The 27,701-nt window shown below is 39.6% G+C and overlaps 2 long non-coding RNA genes across 2 annotated transcripts in view; one reads left to right on the plus strand and one right to left on the minus strand.

The window, feature by feature from the left end:
* Positions 1 to 23,072, plus strand: LOC118764469. Its single transcript, XR_005000279.1, has 3 exons — positions 1 to 35; positions 14,640 to 14,747; positions 23,061 to 23,072. It is a non-coding gene; the product is annotated as an uncharacterized LOC118764469 (long non-coding RNA).
* Positions 19,303 to 27,701, minus strand: part of LOC118764470 — a 27,504-nt gene continuing 19,105 nt past the window's right edge. The window contains exon 3 of the long non-coding RNA XR_005000280.1: positions 19,303 to 19,430. This is a non-coding gene — a long non-coding RNA (uncharacterized LOC118764470). The remainder of the gene's footprint in view (positions 19,431 to 27,701) is intronic.

Genomic DNA, 27,701 nt, shown 5'->3' on the forward strand with positions numbered 1-27,701 from the left:
AACATATGTATACATTTATGCATGTATGTACTTATGTGTATATATAGATGCGCGTGTGTGTATGTGTACGCATATATATATATATATATATATATATATATGTGTGTATGTGTATATATGTATGTATGTATATGTGTATGTATACGTATATGTATATATATGTATATATATATGTATGTGTATGTATGTGTATGTATGTGTATATGTGTATATATATTTATTAGTGTATATGTATGGACTAGTCTTCTGTGGTGTATTGAGGTATGTATGTGTATGCGTGTAGATATGAATCTGTAGGTACGTGTACGTATGTGAATATACGTGAATGTATGTAGATGTATGTATGTATGTATGAATATAACACGTGCGTGTGTGTATGGGTATGAGTGTACGTGTGAGTGTGTGGGCGTGAGTGAGTGTTTGCGTTCGTATCAGTGAGTAGAAAGATAAATGGACTCTTTAGACCATCCCTTGAGACTGGCTGACCGAGGTCAAGATAAAAATAAAGATATAAACAAAAGTAATAATAAAATTAAAATAAGGGAATGAAAATGTGTGTGTATGTGTGTGCATGTATATGCATGTGTATGTGTGTGTATGTATATATATGTGCGAGTGTGTATACATATATGTATATGTATGTATATGTGTATGTGTGTGTATGTGCATGTGTATGTGTATATATATATATATGTATAATATATGTATATGTTATTATAATATGTGTATATATGTGTTGTATATATATATATATATGTGAATATGTGGGTGTATATATATGTATATGTATATGTATAAGTGAGAGTCTCCTTAGTTACCTAAAACTCTATTTGTCTATTTTCTTTTATTTATTCTTTTATCTACTTTACCACCGATTCTTTGACCACTCCCCTAATAATGATAGTTTTGCGCCATGCCTACCCCCAAAAAGTCCCCCCCACCACCCCTTTAAACCTGCTAAATGTACAAATGCCAAAACAACTCTTGTCAACTAGCTTCCTGATGATTTCTTTTGAATGAAACAGTCTAGTCCTGTAGAAGCTCCTTCTATATATTTATATATATATATAATATATATATATATATTTAGATATACATATATATATATAATACTCTTTTATATATATATATACTCTTTTACTCTTTATATATGTATATATATATATATATATATTATATATTATATAATATATATATATATATATATATATATATATATATATGCATGTATACGTATTCGTGAGCATATTTACGTATGTATCTGTATGTGTATGTGTGTCTATGTGAGTGACCCAAACCATGACACTAGAACTATATATTTAAACGACACGCGTTTAGATGGTCATCGGGTTCAATACTATGTTGTACCGCTACGCAATAATTCCTTAACATAACCAAACCAAAGAATAAACAGCAGGCGTAACATTGCTGCAAACAATGTAGCAGCAGGAAGAAAGTGCAGTTAAGATTGTTTTTAAGTCCCAAGTTGCAACGTAGAAAAACGTGGAATGTATAAAACATCCGGTTTATCTGGTAAATAACCGTCTACCAAAGTTCATTGTAGTCAAAATAGCGTTACTTCTCTCTCGCTCTGCTCTGAGTTCCTCACATAAACGTAATATGTGAGAGAGAAACCAAATGTTATTCGAGTGAGGAAATTTACTGCTCCAGACAAACTCTAAAGAACTAAGTAAACATGGATGGAACCTTGGATGGATAATATGAGATTAGTCTTCAATGCAACACACAAGCAATGACACGAATATACACTCACTCGTACCCAGAGAAATGCATGCAAACACACATATATACACATAGTGCTACTAAGTTAGATATGGCCTGACCCGAAGATGGCCGATGCATATAAACATATACTTATACACATACATACATGCATACACATACATACATACATACATACATACATACATACATACACACATACATACATGCATGCATCCATGCATACATACATACATGCATGCATGCATACATACATGCATGCATACATACATACATGCATACATACATACATGCATGCATACATACATACATACATACATGCATTTATACATACATACATTTATGCATACATACATACATACATACATGCATGCATGCATACACGCATGCACACATACATGCATACATACATACAAACATACATGCATACATACATACATGCATGAATACATACATACATACATACATACATGCATTCACACACATACATACATGCATACATACATGCATACGTACATGCATTCATACATGCATACATGCATACATACATGCATGCATACATACATGCATACATACATGCATGCATGCATACACACATGCACACATACATGCATGCATACATACAAACATACATGAATACATACATACATGCATACATGCATACACACATACATACGTACGTACATACATACATACACATACATACATACATACATACATGCATACATGCATACACACATACATACGTGCATGCATACATACATACATACATACATGCATACAAGCATACATGCATACATACATACATGCATGCATACATACATACATACATACATACATACATACATACATACATACATACATACATACATACAAACCGGTTCAATTTCCACTCATTTATTATTTTTCTCTCCTGAAATTTCCGTTGCTTCTTTCAATCTCTTTAGTTGTTGTTGACTTTGTTCGTTGTTGGATCTGCGTTATTTTTGTTCATTTGTTTGTACACATGTCTGTGCAGATTTGTAAGTATGTATGCATGTATGTATGTATGTATGTATGTATGTATGTATGTATGTATGTATGTATGTATGTATGTATGAATGTATGTATGTATGTATTATGTATACATGTATTTTTGTATGTATGTATGCATGCATGTATGTGTGCATGTGTGTATGCATGCATGTATGTATGTATGTATGTATGCATGTATGTATGTATGTATGTATGTATGTATGTATGCATGCATGTATACACATGTATCATGCATGCATGTATGTATGTATATATGCATGCATGTATATATGTATGTATGAATGTATGTATGTATGAATGTATGTACGTACGTATGTATGTATGCATGTATGTGTATGTATGTATGTATGAATGAATGTACGTATGTATGTATGTATGTATGTATGCATGCATGCATGCATGTATGTATGTATGTATGCATGCATGTATACATATATGTATTCATGCATGCATGTATGTATATATATATGCATGCATGTATGTATGTATGTATGTATGTATGTATGTATGTATGTATGTATGTATGCATGCATGTATACATATATGTATTCATGCATGCATGTATGTATATATATATGCATGCATGTATGTATGTATGTATGTATGTATGTATGTATGTATGTATGTTGCTACCCTCATTTGCGCCTCCTGCTGCGAAATAGGTTCATCTGGGATTCTCGACAGTTTTGATTTGAAAATACCTACATCCACTTTGTGTGGGTCCAAAGAATATGAAAAAGCTGTGGTTTTATATTTATAACGTGATTACACTTCACTACCGAGCGCAGGTCTGTGTGCCTTGGGTATATGTTGTGATTTGTTGTGATGCTCTGATGGTTATTGTATTGAAAGTGTTCTGCGTAGGATGTGTGCAGTGCCTAGTAGTGCATTTTTCTGCATGTTATATGTGTTTGTAAGTCTTGGTGTTTTTGTTATGTATTTGTCTGAATATTTTTTTTTAGCATGCCTAATGCACCTACTATGATAGGAATTGTTTCTGTTTTTAGATTCCACATTCTAGTGACCTCTATTTCCAGGTCTTTGTATCTTGAAAGTTTCTTAATTTCTTTTAGAGACACGTTGTCATCTGCTGGTATCGATACATCAATTAGAAAGCTTTTTTTTTCTTCATGATCTCTGACAACTATATCTGGTCTGTTGGCCTTAATTTCTCTTTGTGTATTGGCATATCCCAGAGTATGGTTGCTTTCTCGTTTTCTGTGACCTTTTCTGGTGTGTGCCTATACCATCTTTTTTCTGTTGTTATTCCATAATGTTGGCATAGCTTCCAATGTATGTAGCTCCCAACTCTGTCGTGTCTGTGAATATATTCCTTCTTAGCCAGGACTGGGCAGCTAGAGATAATATGATTTATTGTTTCTTGCCCATCTCCACATATTCTGCAGTTACTTGTTATATTTCTTTTCATTACATATTTTTGGTAATTTCTGGTGGGGAGGCTTTGGTCTTGTGCTGCAATTAAAAAACCCTCTGTCTCTGCTTTGAGTCCCGAGCTTCTCAACCATTGCTGGGATTTTTCTTTGTCTATTTCTTTTGCATTTAGTTTAGTCTAGTACTTGCCATGAAGGGGCTTTTCTTGCCATCGCTTTATCATGGTCCGTTGCTGTTCTAGTTTTAGTTTTGATTTCCTTTGCTTTATAGATTTTGTTGTGTTTTTCTTCTTCTCCTTCTCTTCTTCTCTTCTTCTTCTCTTCTTCTTCTTCTCTTCTTCTTCTTCTTTTCTTCTCTTCTTCTTCATATTTGTTAGGTGGTATGATTTCTTGTTTGTATTTGTCAGCTTCCTTAAATACTGAGAACATCTTTTGGTTTTGCTCGTGTTTTGCGGCTATTTGTATCAGTTTTCCTTGCTTATTATTATTATTATTATTATTATTATTATTATTATTATTATTATTATTATATTATTATTATTATCATTATTATTATTATTATTATTATTATCATTATTATTATAATTATTATTATTATTATTCTATGTTTGACTTTTGCTTTATATTGTACAAGTTGGCTCCAAGTCTCACCCAGAGACCTCAAGAGACAACAGGGTTGGAAGTTCATGTGTTGTTATGCCTAGTGTGCCATATATTTGGGGGGTGGGGATGTGTACTAATGAATGTCGAAAAAAAAAAAGTTTTTTTTTTTTTTTTTTTTTTAAACCGAAAATTTTGGTTGTTTTAACCTTGAGGTTACATAGAGAGTATTTTGCGCAGGATATGAGCAGTTCCCATGAGCACTATCTTTTGAACTTCTGCCATTTTTGGGGTTCCTGGTATCTGAGTTAGGTAGCTATCAGCCCCTTTTGCTATCATTCCCAGGGCACCTATGACAACAGGTATTGTTTTAGTCTTCAGCTTCCACATTTTGCTGATTTCTATTTCAAGATCTTTATATTGCTCAGTTTTTGGTAGGTCCTGACAGATACGTTTATATCGATTGGGACAGTCATATCAATGAGGAGGCATGTTCTTTGTTTGAAGTCTTTCAATATGATGTCTGGCCTATTTGCATCTATCTTCCTGTCAGTTTGAATGGTGAAGTTCCAGAGGAGTGAGATGTGGTCATTTTCAAGCACTGGGGGTGGTTTGTGTTTCCACCAGTTTTTTCATGGGGCAAATCCAGGTTTTTACAGATTACCCAGTGAATATATTGTGCAGCTCTATCGTGCCTGTTGAGATACTCTGTAGGCGCTAGAAGACTGCACTTGGAGACCACATGGTCAATGGTTTCATTTTGTTGCTTGCATACACGACACGTTGGACTGCTTCTGATCTTTAATATGTTGGCCTGGTAGTTTCTTGTTGGTAGGCATTGATCTTGAGCTGCTATGATAAACCCCTCTGTTTCAGATTTTAAGCCAGAGGCCATTAGCCATTGATGGGTCAGGGCTTTGTCGATATCTGCATTATTCGCTCTCTTTGGGTATTTGCCATAGAGAGGTTTTTCTTGCCATTTATTATTCAGAATATCTAGGCCGCAGTTTTAGCACGGGTTTTCATGCGCCTAGCTTTTTCTGTGCTTGTTTCTTGTATGTCTATCTCTAATTCCGAAATTGGTTGTATTCGGAATTCACTTAGATATTCCTTTGCCTGTTTTGTGACTGAGTATGATGCTTTCTTGTTTTCATGTTTTGAGACAAGTTTTAACATCCAGTCCTCAGAGTTTTTCAGGTAGGTGTCTAGGCCAATTGTAGCAATCTTCATTGTTATTGCCAGTTGCAAAAGACCACGGCCTCCCTCTTTTCTTGGCAGATAGAGTCGTTCTGTATCTGCCTTAGGGTGGTGCATTCTATGCATTGTCAACAGTTTCCTTATTTTTCTGTCGAGCTGACATATTTCAGTAATTGACCAGTTAACAATATTGAAACTGTAAGTCACGACTGGTATAGCTAATGCATTGATTGCTTCGATCCTGTTTCTTGCATTCAGCTCTGTCTTGAGTATTGCTCTCACTCTTCGATAGCATTCTCTCCTGATCCTTTCCTTCATCTCTGAATGCCTTATTCCGTTCCCTTCAATTACCCCTAGGTACTTGTAGCTCTCCGCTGGGTCTAGTTCTTTTATGACATTCTGTTGGTCAAGGTTAACGTTAGATGTTTCTGTCATTTTTCCTTTGATAAAGGTAGCCTTTGCACATTTATCGAGGCCGAATTGCATTCTGATGTCGTCACTGAATTGTTTGACTATCGCTATTATTATTATTATTATTATTATTATTATTATTATTATTATTATTATCATCATCATCATCATTATTTACACCAATACAACCAACCGCCGAATTATATTTGCAAAAGCGGATCTTCATCTGATATGCCACTTTCAAGCAAGGACTTTTATAGAGGTGTATAAAACCAATCCTTGTTGATATTATTTTTGATTTCATGTTATAATATTATTTATTTGTTTGTTTGTTTGTTTGCATATTAAACCGTTTCTGCTGTCACTTAAAATTCACCACTTACCACACTTCTGTTTGCGATTCTTCGGAATATCGACTTAGATTTTTATCACGAGTGTAAACGCTTGAAACCGAATACAGATAGAATTTGTTATTAAAGCTTCTCCTTGCGTCCTCAACTACTACTACTACTACTACAACTACTACTACTACTACTACTACTACTACTACTACTACTACTACTACTACTACTACTACTACTACTACTACTTCAGCTGTTGCCGCCGCCGCCTCCACCACCACGTCTACTGCTAGTATTACTAGTAGCTTTCCGTGACTTTTTTCTCCCTCATTTTCTTTTTGGTTATTTATTTGGATGCAAACAAACAACAGATGTAGCTTATGTAACTGCCCAATCGGTAGTTAAGCAACGCGGATCTGTAGAAAGACATACGTATGTAGTATAAAGAGCAAGTGACAAGGAGAAGCGAGTGAGTGGGTGAGTGAGAGATAGGAGGTAGGGAGGGAGGGAGAAGAGGATGGTTGGATGTTGTTGTTGATGATGATGGTGATAAATGCCCTGATGCAGTACCAGCCACTGGCTCTCATGGCTTCTGATCTCAACTGACTGGAAGTGTTATCAAGTACATGTTTTGTCTTCACATAAAAGATGAGCCACAGCAAATATTTCGTTCCATACCACAAATTTGCTTGTCAGTTGTTTGACCTTAACCAGTTGGTAGCTGACGATTTGTTGCATCTCTGATCACGAGCAGAAGTAGTGGGGGCTCATCATAACAATGTGTTGAGGTGAATTCTTTGGGGTTTGAATAATTCACCTCTGGAAATATGGATATTTCGTTCTTCATCTTTAAACAACCCTTACTCAGGGACCTTTTGAGCAGGATAGACTACATGACATAAAGAAAATTCTCGCTGGGCCAACCTGCAAGGTCATGCACTGTTTATCTTGATATGAGACCACCATGTTGCGCACATATGGTTGTGATGCATGTGCTTGGTGTAACCTTACCAGAGGGGTAGTCATGATAGATATATTGGGCTTAGTATATTTGTACCCCAGTGTTACTTTGATGGCATGCATTGATCTCTCACTCAATAATAATAATGATATTTTCTTTATTAACCACTGAGGGTTCATATAAAAGCATTGGGAACGGTGCAAAACAATGCACCGCCGTCACTACTATTCAAATCCAGAACCACCAACTTACTTTCTGCATCCTGGAAGATAGTCCTTACGTTGAGATCCAGATCTCTCCGAAACAACACCGCAGTCCCACTCCCATTCCCAGTTGATATCAAGATAAATATATCTTGTATTCATCGAAAATGGGCATGAATGCTTGTCGATCGGAGAGTTTGCTTTCACTCATAGCTACTACATCTACACTTAGCAATCTGAAGTCGCCGAATAGATGGCTTTGTTTCCAAGGTTACTCCAGGCTACGTGCATTTATACTCCCTATCCTAAGATAAAGGTCATGCCATATTAAGGAACAGATGCGGAAAAGGTTACTTATAGTGATTTTGTTGGTGAGGTGAGGTGTATGTTCCCTCCCCATTTCTATATTGGGATGTTTCCATAAGCAGTTCTTCATACAGTCTTTTGTTGATATTTGTCTTGAAAACACCGACGCCTTCAGGATATTTAGTTTCTATAGGGTTGTATATATTTTGTGACGTAAGGATGACCTTTATGTGTGTTGATATGTTGCTTGTTGGTGTGATAAAATCGGTGTGTGTGATATCTGTATGGTTATATATGTGTTCCATCAGTGCTTTATTGTTGGTGTTTATGACTGTGTAGTTGATAATGTTTGGATTTTGCTGGTGTTCAGATGTACGACCTGAGAGTTGTGTGTGTGTGAATTGGGTTGTGTTTGTGATGGTGGTGTCTGTGATAGGGATGATGTTGTTGTTGACGGTACTGGTGTGGCTACTGTTGGGGGTAGTATTTGGGTATTTGGTCTGAAAGGCGTCTCCCTCATCTGATCATACTTGCGAGTTGTTTTGTGAAGACATCGGTGTACTTTAGTTTATTTTTCTTTAGTTTGTTTTTCTGCCAACATTTTGCTACTTTGGCTCTTTGTCGTCCCACTCACTACAGGTCATGTCTGACTGGTGCGAACACGGAAGGAGTAAGCCTTACGGAGATTTTTGCTTATTGTTCTTGTTTCGGGGGATTCTGATGCTGGTATGTGGAGGCCATAGACATTGCTAGCACTCTGTTCTGTTTGCTGCTGTTGCTTCCTCTCTTGTTGTTCTTTTTATTACTGCTGTCGGTGCTACTGTTGCTGCTGCTTCTGTTGTTTTTGCAACTGTAGTGGTCACCTGACACTGCTGGTACTGTTGCTGTTGTTGTGGCGATGTCGGAAAAAGCAGGAGGTGGGGCTCCCTTTCTCTTTTGTTATGGCCTTTAGATGATTTGTGTCCTTACACAGGTGATACCTCGGCTCTCTACCCCCAACGGTCACGTGGAGGCTGGTGCCATCTGGTAAATTTATGACGTCCGGAATTGCTTTTAAACTTTCTTTATCCATTTGTACCTACAACTCTAAGCCTCGTCCCAACCAGTTTCGTTTATGCAGTTTCCACACCTGTATTATGATGTTTCTGTTTTGGTCCTCTATGTCCAGGAGGACAGCTACCACCAACCAACAGATGACTATTTCTGACGTTATGACTCCAATTTTTATTTTTTCCACTCTACGACCCAGGAAAAATAACACACAGCATCAACTGAGGTTTCTCTCTCACACACGAGTGGAAACCTGCTGTGATTAGATGTTTAAGTACTCAAGGTTACTGCAGGACGATAGATTAATGGAAAGAGAAGTAAGAGAGAATGTCTCAATAGAGTACAAGAGAAGGGTTAAGGCGTTCGCAACAAAACTGAATGGAGGGAATGTTATCAATGCTAGTATTAAGATATTCTGCTTCTATTCTAAAATGGACAAAGGCAGAACTACAGGAATTTGATAGAAGAATTTGGAAGATGCTCACAATATACAAAACACGCCATACTAATTGTAATATCGACTTTTAGTGCATTGTAATGTTAACCGAGTGCATAGATTCAAAGTGACAGAAAAGTGGCGTGAACACAGATCTTAATAACTGATCAAATTATTGAAGCAAGTAGACCAGATATGATTATAGAGGACATAGAGACAACTACTGTAAGAGCATTAAGATCATAGATTTTACAGTACCATGCAATAATAGAGTGGATACCAGAGAAGTTGAGAAAATTGATAAAGAGATTGTAGAAAACAAAGGTGATTATCGTTCCTCTGGTAATGGTTACTCTTAACATCACACCTAAACTGGTTTGGCTGAATAATGAGGTGGAGGACAATAACGATGATGAGGAGAGACATTTGTTTATTTTTCTTAAGGACTTATACTTACATGCATACAATGATTTTAAAAACTTTAACAGCAAATAAAATCTTCCGGTAATTGTTACCTTAATATTGATATAAGATAAAAACTTCAAATGAATATAAAAAGCAAGAATTAAAATATGATATAATAATAAAGTAAAAAATAACCATTCAGGGTCAGTTACCCATCCACAAACGGGTGATTACTCATATTCTTTGGCTGAATCAGAGAGTCTCGCAACACTGGTCTTCTTCATGCCTCCGAAAGCGCTGTCCTCAAAAGTAGTTCGATAAAACCCTTCAAACCCGACTGAAACTAATAAAGCTAAAAAAATTAAATAGTAGCCTTTATGCGAACCGATTCTCTCGACATGCCGCTCTAAGTGCAGAAGGGGCCTCCACGTGGCTGGCTCCCCGTCTCAACTTGAACGAGCAGGTCTCGAGTGCGGAGACGATAAGCGCTCCGATGGCATAACCCTCATCCTATAGGAGGGAGGCATATCTCTAGTCTGAGATGCGACGTGCAACGACACGTTCTCCGGCCCCAACCTTGCACCATCTGCTGCAAACTGGGGAGCCGCCGTCCGTAACGTGGAGGAGAAGAACAATCAATAAATACAGGGGCCTGACCGGTCGCCGTCGAGACGTCAGGTGTTCCAGGACCCCGTACCATCGATTTTCCCTGTACTATAGGGATAATGGCGGTCCGTTAGAGAAATGAGAAGCACGAGGTGGAGTGGTTGCTGTAGCGAATGTCGCGGGCAATTCTCTGCGGCAACGCCATCAATGTCACTACCGCGGAGCGCAGCTGAACGCACCACTTGTTCTAGGACATGTAACCCATCGCTCCCTCCCACTCAATCTTCTATTCTATCTCCCAACTTTTTCCTTTTCTTTCGTTTCCTTTTCTTTCTTTTCCTTTCTTATCTCTTTACTTTCTTGTCTATTTGTGCTTAAATTCTGTTATAAAATTCAAATGCAGTTGATAATCTAGCTGTGTTCTTTTTCGTTCTTTTTGTTTTTACAAACAGTTAATCACTCAGCTGCATCAGAAAATTCGGAGGTGATCCCTTCAATTGAAACATTGCTCTTCCTTGCATTTTCTTTCATTTCGTTTGTGAGTTATAATAGTTTTTCTTTTGCTATGCGAGGAACTGTGAACTTTAGTTCGACGTAAAGGACAAATAAGAAACGTCGCACATTTTGTAGTGTTGTTTTTTTTTTTTTTGTTTTTTGAGGGGTGGGATTGCTTTGTTTTTCTTGCACTCCTGCTCACGAGCAGCCTGGAACCCTGCTCACTTTACATCTCTTTTTTATTGTCACCGACGATGTGGGTGGCAGTGGCGTTTATGGCATCCTGGTCAGTTCCTAGAATCAATTATGAGGCGATATCCTTCAAGGTTTCCGGAGTCAAATAGTATCCTAGCAATAACAGCTTCTGCGAAGTGCTTTTGATGCTTTCTTCTTTCTTATTTCTTTTTCGCTGCAAAGTTGCGTTGCTTTTCTGAAACGTTTTTAATTTCTAACTCGATCCCCACACTAATTTCGTTTTTGCTATCGCTATTCCCTTACTAAACCTTTTGTTATCGATGACTGTCCCCGTTAACACAACCTCAATTAATTAACCACTCCGCGCCAGGAAAGACATTCAGTTCCCAATAACCAGATTCCTGCCTATGAAGCCTATCTGGGCCGGCCATACACATTTCTGCTTTGTGTAGCTGCCGAGTTTGAATTGTAGACAACCTTCCTATCTACTGGTTTACAAAATATTCCATTTAGATTATATCCGTTTGATACGGTGCGGAATGTTCATGCCAAAACTGGCACATTCGGGAAATCCAGTCAGTACCTGTCATACAGTTGGTTACATCTGAGTAGCTTTGTGAGTCTTTTGGCACCATTTTCTATCGGCTAATCCCACATAGTCCTATCATGAATTCAGGTACTGTCCTAATTTTACACTAGCACTGAAGAGCGGTACGCACCTAGGAAAAATGTCCAACGTCTAAAGAAATTCATCCGCCTCGCGCCTTTCGAGGCAAAGACGCTTGCTTGTTGGGGTGGACGGTGTTGATCTTTACTGATATTATTGACCAGTAACTTGCTCTGTGGATCCAAGAAGATGATCCGTTCTGCGATATCCAGATTTATCTAAAACAACACACAGATTCCACTTTTCAACCCCGGTCGATTTAGAGATTTATACGCTTAGAGGCTGCTGAAGACAGGACCGAGGGCTTACGATCCAAAGATTTTGGTCTTTCTGATAGCCACTACATGTACGTCTAGTGACCTGAAGTCGACGTGAAGGTGGCTTGGCTTCCAAGGTGACCCCAAGTGATATGCATTCATACTGCTTAATAACACAATTTCTGATGTAGGCACAGCATCAGCAATTTTTATAGGATGGCGTTAATAGACACCATCGATCGCAGAACTTGACTAGTTCTCGACTGTATCACCCCTAGGGGATTGAAGATAAAGCTGACCTTGGCGATATTTGAACTCAGAGCATAAGGAGCTGGAACAAATACCGCAAGGCAATTTTTCCGACGCTTTGATCACGGTGGTAAATTACATTCGATTTCATTGATTACATTTCGTTCACACAGTTTATATAAGCCTTGAGTAACAAAGATAGTGGTTTACGAAAACATATAGGGAAGTACAAGATAAAGATAGAAATGTGTCAAGCACATTATACAGAGAAGACAATTTGAAATGTATAAAGATAAGAACATGACTAAACACACACGCCAAATGCATAAGATATTACTTTAAAATAACAGACAGGGTCATCTAAAATGTGCCCTCTCACACACACAGATGAGAACCAATAGGTTAGCTTCTCAAGTACTCAAGGTCGCTGCAAGACGACGGAGTAATGGAAAGAGAAGTTTAGAGAGAAAGAATCCAAGAGAATGGTCAAGGCGTTCGCAACAAAACTAAATAGAGGGAGTGTTACCAATGCAATGAAGCCAGGGGTCGTGCAGATATTTAAATATTCTGCTTTAGTCTAAAATGGACAAAGCCAGAGTTTCGAAAGAAGAACTTGGAAGTTGCTCACAATGTACAATGCACACCGTCCTGAAATTAATATGGATAGGCTCTGCCTAGCATGAAAAGAAAGCAGTAGAGGTTTGTTAAACGCACAAGACACCATCAGTACTACGATATTATGTTTGAAAGAGTATGTCATACGCAGTGTAGAAAGAATATTGTCTGCGGCCTGAAATATCCAACACGGCTCAGAAACAAAATTCAAGAACAGAAAAAAGTGAGACAGGACAAACGGCTGGAAAGAGAAGAAATTGAATAATCACTTCATGCAGCAAACTGATGATACTGGAAACGCTAGTCTTCATAAAGACTGACCAAATTACTGAAGCAAAGAGACAACATATGATTGAAGAGAACATTAAAACAAATGCAGTAGAATCATTAAGATCATATATTCTGCAGTATCATGTAACAATAGAGTGGATATCAAGGAAATTGAGAAAATTGTAAAATATCATAGTCTAGCCAGAGAGATAAAAAGATTGTGGAAAACAAAGGTGATAATTGTGCCACTACTAATTGGGTCACTTAACATCATACCTAAGCTGCCATCTGCAGGATGTTGAGACATGCATTGTCAAACTACAGAAACGTGACATCCTGTATTTTCTGCAAGAATCCTAAGAAACGTTCTTGAAATTTGAGGAGATTTCTCACCAAACGCCAAAACAACCGATGACTTTTGTCCCTCACCATTTTTAAAATCTCGTTTATATGATTGGTTGCAAGCAAACGACAGATGCAACTTATATAATGACCTAATCAATAATTAAGCAATGGAGATCTTTGAGAAACATTAGGTCATTTGTTTACTGACGGAATAACAACGAGAAGCGAGTAAGTGAGAGAGGGTAATAAAGAGCAAGTGGGAGAGAGTAAAAGGAAGAGGATCACAGACATATAGCAACTCTACCGAATGTAGCAATAGCTATGATGATGATGATGATAGGTTTCAAATTGTGGCATTAAGCTAGCAACTCCCTTATTAAACCTTTTGTTACCGATCACTTTCCCCGTTAACGATGCCTCATTTAATTAGTTAATCTTGTCTTTGTAAGCTTTCCGCGCCAGGAAAATCACATTCAGCTTTCAGTGAGCGGGGGTCTGCCTATGAAGCCTATCTGGGTCGGCCATACAAATCTGTGACCTGTGTAACCGATGAGTTTCAATTGTAGACACCGTTCCTATCAACTAATTTATAAAATAATCTATCTAGATACTATTTAGATGGTCTGATGCAGTTTATTCATGTCCAGACTGGTACACTTGGGAAATCCAGTCAGAACCTGTCAAACAGTTGGTTACATCTCCGCTGCTTGATAAGTCTTTTGACACGGTTATTCTCACATACACCTACCATGCAACCAGATGCCATCTTAGTTTTACACTAGCTCTGAAGAGCGGTACGTTCCCAGGAAAGACGCCCGACGTCAAAAGAAATCTGTATGCCTCACTCCTTTCGAGGCGTAGATATGAGGGGTGTTCATTAAAGATTTCCCATGACCCACTTCCCAAGGACTGGGATAAACGAAACTTGGCATAAGTATTAGTCCTTCTTCTACATAGCCACCACCAATGGTGACACAATTCTCTCATTGCTTTATGCAGCTCTGAAGATTTCGTCTGACAAGTCGGTAGGTTGCGTCCGGAGCCAAGACTTCACCTTGGAAATAATCCGATAATTGCTTCCTCTTAAAAAAAAACTTCATGGTTGGAAAGAGGTGAAAGTCAGATGATGCGAGGTCGGAAGAGTAAGGGGGATGAAGAAGGATTTCTTAGCCACAGGAGTGTGGTTTCATGTGGGCAACATGCGCATTGTCAAGTGGGACGCTGTCTTCGAAGAGGCGGACTCTTTTTGCCAGAAAGCCACACCTGTCTGCTTTGATGGCGTCCGCAATTTCTAAATCAGAGAAGCATAATATTCCCCATTAATTGTGGTGCCCTTTACCAGAAAATCCATCATCAGTACTCTGCGCTGGTTCCACAAGCCTTCTTTGGAGGTAGTGAGTTATCATGCTCCCATTGCTTCGAGTGGACTTTAATCTCAGGATCATAGTGGTGTACCCATGTTTCATCCTGTGTGATAAATCTACCGAAAAAGGCCTCCTCGTTTTCTTGGCACATTGCCAAAAGGGCCTAGGAGCAGTTGACCCGTTCCTGCTTCTGAAAAGGTATGAGCTTCCAGCGAATCTATCATGCAGATAACTTTCCCATGTGCAAATAGTCGTGAATGATTTTTTCCACGGACCCGACACTTCACTTCTTAGGCTAGTTGTCGAAGAGTTATGCAGCAATCCTCGGAAATGGCAGCTTCCACTTTGTGGACAGTGTCGTCATCAATGGTAAAATGAGTCGTTCAGGAATAGGAGCAGTTTCCACCGATATCCAACCACATTTGAACTGGTGATGCCAGTACTTGACTACACCGTATGATGGTACATCGTCACTATAAACTTCTTTCATCTCATCAAAAGTCTCTTTTGGCGTACGACCTTTCAAGTACAAGAGCCTGATCACTGCTCTGCATTTAACTGCCTCCATTATAACACCTTAGTCCACTTCACCAGCCGTAAAAGACAAACGAATATTAGTGGAAAGTTGCAATTTACAATGTGACATGTACAATTATACCTGTACAAGTTCCGTTTCCTGCAATAACCGGAAGTGGGTCGGGGGAAATATTTAATGAACACCCTCTCGTACCTACTTGTGGGAGGGTTTCATTTTCATTGGTGCTCACAATCAACATCACTTGCTCTCTGGATCCAGGAAGATGGTCCGTTTTGCGATATCCAGCCCTATCTGAAAGAACACGGAGATTCCACTTTCGAACCCCGGTCGATTCGGAGATTTATACGCTTAAGGGCTGTTGATCATTAAGATCATTCACTTTACAATATCGCGTATTAATAGAATGGATACCAGAGAAATTGAGAAAATTGAGAAATATCAGGATCTTTATCGGGGAGATAAAGAGAGTGTGGAAAACAAAGGTGATAATTGTCTCTGTGGTGATTGGTACTCTTAGCCCAACACCCAAATTGCCACGTAAGCAGTTGCAGGATGTTAGAATTGAGGTACGCATTGCTACACCACAGAGAAGTGACATCCTGTAATTTCTGCAAGAATCCCAAGAAATATTTTTGACATCTTAGAATTTCTCATTAAACCTAAAAACAACATCCTTGCTAACTAAAGTAGCATGTATTAACTTTACAACAACGACGACGAGGACGAGATGATGATGATGATGATGATGATGATGATGATGATGACGATGATGATGATGATGATGATGATGATGATGAGGAGGAGGAGGAGGAGGAGGAGTCTTTCAAATTTTAACACAAGGCGAACAAATTTAGTCAATTGCATCGCCCCTAATTTTTCGACAGGTACCTTGTCTTATGGTCCCCGAATGGATGAAAAGCAGTTGACCTCGGCGGGACTTGAACTCAATATTATTGTTTCTAACATAGAAACCAAAACGAAAATGGTGAACAACGGGTTGCATTGACCTGGCACTTTAGTTATCAACGCCAAAAGGATAAACGGCGAAGTCACCACAACAGGATTTAAAGCATAAAACGTTGTTAAGAATAGTAATTAAATAAAGTAAGACCACCGCTATACTGTCAATAATTTGCATAACTAAATTTCCAGCGAGAAATAAATAAAGACGAGCAAAACAGAAGGTGGACGACATTATTCACATTCCAGTGTCTAAGCAAATATTTTTAAAAATTTGTTAGCGGCCTGTCGTATCAGCGTGTGAATGTTTCTTAAAATCCTTTGTTGTAGAATAAGAATGACAGATGTCACAGCTTGTAGAACCGGTGAAGGAAAAAAAAAAAAAGAGTCTTCCTATACTCTTTTACTTGTTTCAGTCATTTGACTGCAGCCATGCTGGAGCACCGCCTTTAGTCGAGCAAATCGACCCCGGGACTTATTCTTTGTAAGCCCAGTACTTATTCTATCGGTCTCTTTTGCCGAACCGCTAAGTGACGGGGGACGTAAACACACAAGCATCAGTTGTCAAGCAATGCTAGGGGGACAAACACAGACACACAAACATATACACACACACTTATATATATATATACATATATACGACAGGCTTCTTTCAGTTTCCGTCTACCAAATCCACTCACAAGGCTATAACAGAAGACACTTGCCCAAGGTGCCACGCAGTGGGACTGAACCCGGAACCATGTGGTTGGTTAGCAAGCTACTTACCACACGGCCACTCCTGCGCCTATGACATTATTGTGTAGAAATTGTATTTATATAGTGTTTATATTGTTGATTTATTGCAGTCTATTGTAACTCCACTCGAAAACAATCGTTGCTAACAACACTTATGTGAACTCTAAAGCATACTTACTATTATATCAAATTAGGAAGATGAAAAATGGCACCATCATCACCAGCATCATTGCTATTAGTACAATAACTACAAATGATAAGAATAATTCTTTCTACTATAGGCACAAGGCCTGAAATTTGGGTGGAGGAAATGGTCGATTACATGGATCCCAGGACTTAACTAGTGCTTAATTTATCGACCCCGAAAAAATGAAAGAAAAGTGAACCGCGTCGAAATTTGAACTCAGAACGTAAAGGTGGCGAAATGCCGCTAAGCATTTTTGTCTACTGTGCTAACGATTCTGCCAGCTCACTGCCTTAATAATAATAATAATAATAATAATAATAATAATAATAATAATAATAATATAATAATAATTCTTTCTACTATAAACAAAGGCCTGAAATTTTGTGGAAAGGGGCTAGTTGATTACATTTACCCCAGTGATTGACTGGTATTTATTTTATCGACCTCGGAAAAATGAAAAGCAAAGTCGACCACAGTGGGAATTGAAACCAGAAGGGAAATTTTCCGTGAAGCATTTTGTCCGACGTTCTAAAAGATTCTGCCAAGGTATGGTTCGATACATAAAAACATCACAGAAAAGTATATTACAACGCGCACACGCCCACACACACACACACACACACACACACACACACACACACACCACACACACACACACACATACACTCACTCACACACACACACTCACACACACACACTCACACACACACACGCACACACTCACACACACACACACACAAACGCACACATACACATAGATACATTCACACTCACACAGACACACACACAAACGCACACATACACATAGATACATTCACACTCACACACACACGCGCACAAACGCACACATACACATACATACATTCATATACACACACATACACTCACACACACACACTCTCTCTCTCTTCCTTTTTCTCTTCTTCTCTCTTACGTCACACTTTGACTTCCCCTCTCTAACTATTCAATGACACTTTCTCATGCTGGGGTGAGAGTAATAGTAGGCATAGAGACGGTGAGAGCGTTGGCGAAGACAGAGAGAGAGGGGGAGAGAGAGAGAGAAATAGAGAGAGAGCGAGGGAAAATATAGAGAGAAAGTGGGTATGTGAGAGAAAAAGGGAGATGATGTACAACTTCTTGGACAGAAATTCCTGTGGCCAGAATACTGAACCAGATAGTGAACAATCATTTTTGTTTTATTTTTTACTTTCTTTAATACATATATACATATGTGTGTGTGTGTGTACATATATACATATACATATACATACAGTTCTTGTTGGACCACCTTTGACAGTAATTACAAATTGAATTCTACGAGGTATGGACTCGTATAAAGTTTGAATTGTTTCCAAAGGATTTTTTTTTCCATTCTTCAGCCCAAAAGTCTCCAGTTCTTGTAGTGATGATGGTGGAGGATATCGACTCCTTACTTCATTTTCTAAAATGCACCATAAATGTTCAATAATACTAAGATCTGGGAACTGTGGTGTTCCGATAAGATGTTCAACTTCACTAGAATGTTCCTCATGCCATTCAGTAACAACTTTAGCTCTGTGAATTGGTGCATTATCATCCTGAAAGATTGCGTTTTCTCCCGGAAACAGTTCCGCACCTGTAGGATGAAGTTGATAAGATAAATTGCTTAAATAGTCTTGACTAATTAATTCTGCCATAAAGGGAAACCATTGGGCTGGCGGATTTTCAAGATATAGCCCCCACCAGATCATCACAGTTGGAAGAAGACAGTCTGGGTCAAATGCTTCTTTTGGCTGTCTCCACACATATACTCGGCCGGTGGTCGGAAACAAGGTAAAAGATGATTCGTCCGAGAAAATTACATTCTTCCACTGCTCTAGGGACCAATTCTATAGATTTTTACTCCATTTTAAACTCTTTGCAAGGTTGTTTTTGAAAGTAGTGGTTTTTTTATTGTCGCCCTCCCGTGAAATCCGGCTTTGTGCAGCTCCCGGCGAACAGTTTTTGTGGAAACTTGGTTCTTGAGGTGGTCATTAAACTCTGCAGCAATTTTGGGAGCTGTACTTTTGTGATCCTTTCTAACAATTCGCGTAAGAGTCCGACGTTCCCTGTCTGAAAGTTTTGGTTTTCTTCCGGAGTTTTGTTTCAACGAGGAGGTTTTCCCTCTTTCTCAAAAGCTGTCATTACTTTTGAGACAGTACTTCTTGATACACCAAGCATTTCGGCTGTTACCGCCATACGCACACATACTCAGTCACTGCCACAAACACACGCTACCATACACACATACGCTATCACACACACACACACACACACACACACATCATCAAACACGCACACACCCACACATATACACTGATACCAACCATTCTTCACACTCTTCTGACCCAGAAAGCACTTTCTTTTTGTCCATCTACTTCCGGTCATCCCAATATGTAACTACACGTGGACTGCCGGCGATTTTTTTTCCTCCTTCTTCCTTTTCTTTTGAACTTTCTTGTCTCCTGTTTCCGAAGAAGAGCTTTGCTCGAAACATAAAACAACCACTCTTTCTTTCCTTCTCTTAGAGTCTTATTGATACCTTGTATGTACGACATCCTCGCTTTTGTTGCTTTTTCTTGTCTTTTTTCCTCCGTTTTTTTTTTAAAATTAATTATATTTAGGCACAGGAGTGGCTGCGTGGCATACCAACCATAATGTTCCGGGTTCAGTCCCACTGCGTGACACCTTGGGCAAGTACCTTCTACTACAGCCTCGGGCTGACCAAAGCCTTGTAAGTGGATTTGGTAGACGGATACTGAAAGAATCCCGTCGTATATATGTATGTATGTATATATATATATTATGCCTATTTCTTTATTACCCACAAGGGGATAAACATAGAGGGGACAAACAAGGACAGACAAAGGGATTAAGTCGATTACATCGACCCCAGTGCGTAACTGGTACTTAATTTATCGACCCCGAAAGGATAAAAGGCAAAGTCGACCTCGGCGGAATTTGAACTCACAACGTAACGACAGACGAAATACGGCTACGCATTTCACCCGGTCTACTAACGATTCTGCCAGCTCGCCGCCTTGTTATATTATACCCTGGTTCTCCTTTAAACGCGCCCGGAACCTACCGATCATTTGGTCCGTAGAACCCTCTTCTCTCCTCCCCAGCCCCACCCGGAACCTTCCCATGCTCCAGATCCCGCTGCTACACCTGCTCCTTCATCACCAACACTACCTCTCTCAACCGGTACACTCTTCGCATCACAAATTCCTTCTCTTGCACCTCTTCTAGCCTCGTATACAGTATTAGATGCAACCTCTGTGGTAAACTATATGTAGGTCAGACGGGCTGCCGGTTGGTCGACCGGTTCACACCCGTCGGCCGTCACGTGCGCTTGGCCAACCACACCCTCTCCGTCTTTGGCCTCGCTCTGCACCACGGATCCACACACTAACGGCTCCGCCTGGAACAGCCTTATATTTTTAATCTTACGAACAACTGTCCCCTTCGAACTAAACGCAACCCCTCCTCCTATTGATTGTCTCTACAACCTCCAGCAACAAAGCAACCTTACTTCATTTTCTCATTTTTTGTTTTTACTTGCGCCATTTTATATTGTATTAACTTCTTCTCTATCCTCTTTCAACCTATTTTTTTTAGTATTTATTATATTTCTATTTCTATATACACACACACGTACATATATACATACACGAAAAAATACACGCACCCGTGCACAGACATGAACGCACATATACCTCCCACACACACTACACACATACAACACACCTACTTCCACACATACACACGCGCACATACACACGCACACACTCGCGCGCACACACATGCATACACGCACGCACACACACATGCATACATACACACATACACACCCACATACACTTACGTGCACACACATACATACGCGGACACACACACGTACACAAACGCAGTCACACACACATACACAGGCAAAGGAATGCACACATACCTAACCCACACAACCCCACGCACACACAGACACTCATACCTATACACACACACACGCACATATAAAAGTACACACGTACACACAACTACATACACAAGCACATACACGAAACAAAGCGAACACATAACTCGACACATCTCCACGTTCATATACACATGTACACACGGATGCACATACACACATGCACACACACATATACACACGTAAATGTACATATATACACACACTTGCACATGTACGTACACATACCTCCCACATACACAACACACGCACATACAGACACGCACGCAATTACACACACATGGGCATAAACACACACGCGCATACACACACACATAAGTACACGCACACACATGAACGCACATATACCCCCACACAAACCTCACACACAACCTCACGCACACACAAACTCACATACACACATACGCACATACACGTGCTATCATTACACACACCCTGACCTGCGCACAAACACATACCCACACATACCCACACATACCTCCTTTTCTTGCACTCTCCTGTTTCTTTACCCATTCTCTTCCGGTCATTTCGATATATGACCGCGTGTGTATCGTTGACGATTTTCTTTCTCTGTCTTCCCTTCTTTGGACTTTTCTATATTTCTGATGAAGAGTTCCGCGCACACACACACACACGCACGGTTTTGAGTTTGATGGGTTTTTTTTGTTTTTTTTTTAATGTTCTCCAGTGTTACTATGGTATGAAGGAAGACTGTCGATTTCGTAGATGTTACTTTAAGTCTGTTGTGGAGACAGGTTACTAGGCGATTTAAGTAAAGCCGGAATACGTCAGCTGTGATCGACCGTGAGCATGATGTTATCTGCTTGTTTATTTTGCGGAAGTCGTGTGGATAAAAACAAAATTGTATTAATTCTTAATGTAGTGCTCAACATTTTTGTTACGAGTGGACAGCAAGAAATGATGTTAATATGATGACACTTAAAATGGTATTAGTTGGAGAGATTGATTGGTTTTTTTTCTGTCGTTTTTGGAAGTATAAAGTATTCCCTGCGTTAGGTTTTTGAGTAAGGTACAGGTTGAGCGAAGTAGTTTGAATCCCTACAAAGATTTGGAGAGTGGAGGATAGATGGATTAATCAAGTAAGAGTATTAGTCATTTTGCAATTTCTGAAAATCTGTAAAAGAAAGCGATGGTTCTGTATGGTGAATATTTCTTTGGGTTTTTTTTTTTTTTCATTTGGATTTGTTATAAATTTGCTCAGTTCCTAAATTCTGGGAATTTGACAATGTTGAGATCCGTAGATGTAAACGCACGGTAATTCCTGCAGGCTCTAAGTACATGTTTGTGATTTTGTTCTTTTACTTGTTTCAAGCATTTGACAGGGGCCATGCTGGAGCGCCGCCCTTAGTCGAATAAATCGACCCCAGGACTTATTCTTTGTAAACCTAGTACTTATCCTATCGGTCTCTTTTGCCGAACTGCTAATCCACGCAGACGTAAACATACCAACATCGGTTGTCAAGCGGTGGTGGGGGGACAAACACAGGCATACACACACACACACACACACACACACACATACATACATACATATATATATATATATATATATATATATATATATATATATATACGACGGGCTTCTTTCAGTTTCCGTCTACCAATTCCACTCACAAGGCTTTGGTCAGCCCGAGGCTATAGTAGAAGACACTTGCAGTGCGACTGAACACGGAACATGTGGGAAGCAAGCTTCTTACCACACAGCCACGCTTGCGCCAAAGAAAACCACTCCATGTTTGTGATTTTGTGAGGTCCCGACACTTCTGAGATTTTTTAGATTTCGAGGTATGAGATTGAATGAAACCGGGTCAGATTTATGGTTTAGGTGGACGGTGCATATTTTTCGTTGGCTTTTCTTATTGTCTTCCCGTATGGTGGCTAGTGTTTGAGAAATGACTAATAGGGACGAATGCTTAGTCTACCAGTGAACGGATATTGCTTTAGGATGTTATTGTGACATGAGAAGTGGTGTTACCTTTGTTGTTGAGGCTGTTAATTCCTGAATATAGAGATTAGAACCTTTGCTTGTCCTACGAATCACAAGTGGGATCTATTCAATTTGGCTCACGGATTTTTTAATTAATTTTTTTTAACTAAACTGTTTGAAACTTTGTTTACTGGTGGAGTTTCTCACGTAGAACCCGCGTGGCCTTTGCTGAACAGCTGATGTCGGATGCAGAAAGGGTACGGCTCTCGTCCGAGTTCATGATAAAGATTGTACCACCTTGGAAGAATTGGTGACGCGCATCCTCGATGATAGTGATGCTGTTGACATCGTTTTATTGGACTTTGCCAAAGCTTTTGACTCGGTAAACCACCGCCTATTACTTGTCAAGCTTCAAGCATATAGTTTCCATCCGGATATTGTACGTTGGGTTGGTGCCTTCCTCTCAGATCGCTCCTTCCAAGTCCAAGTTAATGGTTCGCTGTCCGACGTCTCCAGTGCGAGCAGTGGCGTGCCTCAAGGTTCAGTGCTTGGGCGCTTATTGTTCTTAGTCTTCATAAATGACTTGCCCGACGACCTAACGCAACACACCCTTCTATTTGCCGACGATATCAAACTGGTCGCTCCTCGCGGTGACATAGAGGATCTTCGTCGATGCCTCCACCAAATTTGGAAGTGGTCTAACGAATGGTACCTGTGTCTGAACGTGTCAAAGTGCTGTCATCTGCCTGTTGGCTCTCCTCCTGCAACTCAATTTGATTTCGAGCCGGGTCGTCTGCTGCTGGAGAGGACCGATCAGGTAAAGGACCTGGGTATCTTGGTGGATTCCTCCTTTTCGCCTTCGGCCCAGTGCATCCATGTTGCCAACAAAGCACGCGGAATTCTGTTCTTGATTCGACGGTCATTCAGAATGCTCACAGCAGCCATATTCCTACCACTCTATGTCACGCTGGTGAGACCCATATTGGAGTACGGGATTCAAGTCTCTTCTCCTTATCTCCTCAAAGACATACAGCATCTCGAAAGAGTCCAGAAGCTGGCTACCCGCATGGTTCATGGTCTCAAAAATTTGTCCTATGAAGAAAGGCTGAGGACGCTCGACCTTTATTCTCTTGAAAAACGCCGCCGCCGTGGTGATCTCATTCTCGCCCACAACATCATAAGCGGAAAGTGTAACCTCTCGAAAGAGCTGTTCTTCACTCCTGCTCCAGAGCGTCGGCTGCGGGGTCATTCCGAAAAGCTCTACCTGCGACGATTTCATCTCAATCGAAGGAGAGGAGCTTTCTCCGTCCGGGTTGCGGATCCGTGGAACAAGCTGCCAGACGAGATGGTGAAGATGCCGACGACCGCTTTGTTCAAAGCCTCCCTTGACCTCAAGTGGCCTGAACTCTTTACATGAACACCACCCTGTACTTAACTCCATGTCCCCCTACATGGCCTTGCTATTTGCTTTTGAGCCAAATTAACTAACTAACTAACTAACTAACCTTCCTCTTTCCCCAAAGAAAAGAAGGTAGTTTTTGTCTGCGTAGTGACCATACTGAAAGATGTGGTATGGAAGACGAGAATGAAAGGGGTTGTGACAGGCCAATTCATCTCCGGACGAGGGCTGGTGAACTACTTCGCCGCCCATCTTGCCAGCAAGATCCGTCTGGAGAGGAAGAACCTGCCGCAAAGGGTATTCGAGAAAAAATGGTCGGAAGTCGTAAGAAAGATGAGAAAGCAAGGAGCCGTGCTTGCGCGGCCGGTCCAAGCATAAAAGGAAAGAAAAGTCTTATAAAAGGGATAATCAGTCGGCGGGTTAACCCATTAACCCGGAAACCTACCCATCATATATCATTTAAAAACTCCATCTGTTCATTTTAGTGTAAATAAATCCGCTTCCTCATTAGATTTTTGTGTAAACCTTTTTGGTTTAATAAAGAAAATCTCACGTAGAACCCGGTTTACTTTGAACATTTTGACAAAATTGTGTATTTTAGAAGTTACCTTGTTTTAAATGTGTTGTATTTGGGTAATTTTAACCAATCAATGACGTGTATTCAGTTGAAGAAAGTTACTGCTGTTTGCGATAGTAATCGAAGCGGAACAACTTCCGGGTCATCTCTACTAAATGTCATCACTCTGTTCTATTTCCTTTTTCGTTTACTGCCTGTGTTGCATATTACACGCATTTTTTTTGTTTCGTTTTTGGTTCTCGCGTCGGAGTAACCAGTAAACATTGAAGAATCAACACCAAGAAGGAACAAATATTATTTACATATATTTATTCGTTTCGCCCGACATCGGTGTTTTATCCACACACACAGCGCACTGGTGTTTAGGAGATCTAAAGCGCTTTGGGTTCGCAGCTAGCTTTTCTGCTGTTGACGTGTATGTAGTTTCAAAATGTTTTATTTTACAATTATGTGATGTATTGTTATTGTTATGACAACGAACACATTTCGGCGGACCTGGCGCACTGTCACCCTCCCACCAAACTCACCTTTCCGATTTTTTTTTTCTTTTTTCACCGGGTTCCCATGTTTTCGACGACAGAGATTCCGAATGTACAAAAAACCAGGTTTTCAAAATTTTTGATTCCCCTCCCCACAAATTTTTTACTTTTTTTCAAAATTTTTTTCAATCTACGTGGAAAAATACGGCGATTAAGAATATGGGGGAAAAAAAAAACAAATTTTAATTTCAAAGTTTTAATGAAAAACTCCAGCATTTTGGAAGTATGTCTAAGTTTTTATTATTCTGCAATTGAAGAACACAAACGTAGTTGCTGAGCCAGTGACTAAACTTGTAGTATTTTGTTGGGATTAATCCAATGAATTGACAACAAAGTAATTGCTTTTATCAGAATTGTTTACCTTTAAAGCGAAAAATCAAAACCGACGTATACGACAGGTATGTAAAATATATTTTGTGTGGCATCTTGGGCAAGTGTCTTCTGCTATAGCCCCGGGCCGACCAATGCCTTGTGAGTGGATTTGGTAGACGGAAACTGAAAGAAGCCTGTCGTATATATGTATATATATATATATATGTATGTGTGTGTTTGTGTGTCTGTGTTTGTCCCCCTAGCATTGCTTGACAACCGATGCTGGTGTGTTTATGTCCCCGTCACTTAGCGGTTCGGCAAAAGAGACCGATAGAATAAGTACTGGGCTTATAAAGAATAAGTCCCGGGGTCGATTTGCTCGACTAAAGGCGGTGCTCCAGCATGGCCGCAGTCAAATGACTGAAACAAGTAAAAGAGTAAAAGAGTACTTCTTTTTCTGTTCTTCGGATAAGCTGTAGAAATTGTTGCGCGTGCACACACAAGCACAAAAATTCTTCAGACATTTAGCTGTTATTTTTAGCATTTCTAGTTTCGTGGTGAGTGCTTCATATGCCGTGGTCCTTTTGTTGTTTCACTATAAATCTACGTATGCGGAAACGGGCAAAACAGCCGTTCATTTTCGTTTTGAGATAGCGGGATGGGGTGTGGATCAATTTTGGAGATTTTCATAAAAAATTTGAAATTAAATTTTTTTTCCCCCATATTCTTAATCTCCGTAATTTTAACGACGTAGATTGAAAAAAAAATTCGGAGAAAAGTTTAAAATTAAAAATTTTGAAAACGTGGTATTTTGCATATTCGGAATCTCCGTCATCAAAATCATAAGAATCCGGTTGAGTGAAAGGGGACTAGAGGAAAAAAGATGGGTATGTTGGCTGGATTACAGTTAAGAGCTTGTTAAGAGAAAGAGAGACTGTTAATGAAGTGGCATAGTAGGTGAAAAGAAGAGAGACTGCCTAGGGTTATAGATGATGTGTGTTGATGAGTGAGTCTTTGCCAATCAATTAAAAGGCCTCTTTGGATTCTTGTGTGACTGATTTTTCATCCAGGATGAGGGGACAGAATTGTATTATGAGTCTTACATGAGATTTATAGTGTCAGTAGTTGGTGGAAATTGAAGTACTTTGTGGCTTTAAAGAAAAGGGTTAGTTTTTAGCTAGGTTCTGCATGTCGGGTCGCCGAAAGGAAAACTTACCAGAGCTTATGAGTACTATCATTTGTTGCAAATTCAGTCGTTTTAATTTCGTGTGTTTAAGACTAGCGAAGGTGAGATTCATCGTGGTTTCATTGATATAAGCAATGGTTGTGTCTTTGTGCGCTTGAAAGAGATAATAATGTGTCACCACAAGACA

The sequence above is a fragment of the Octopus sinensis genome, linkage group LG8 (assembly GCF_006345805.1).
Source record: "Octopus sinensis linkage group LG8, ASM634580v1, whole genome shotgun sequence".
In the NCBI taxonomy this organism is placed as follows: domain Eukaryota; kingdom Metazoa; phylum Mollusca; class Cephalopoda; order Octopoda; family Octopodidae; genus Octopus; species Octopus sinensis.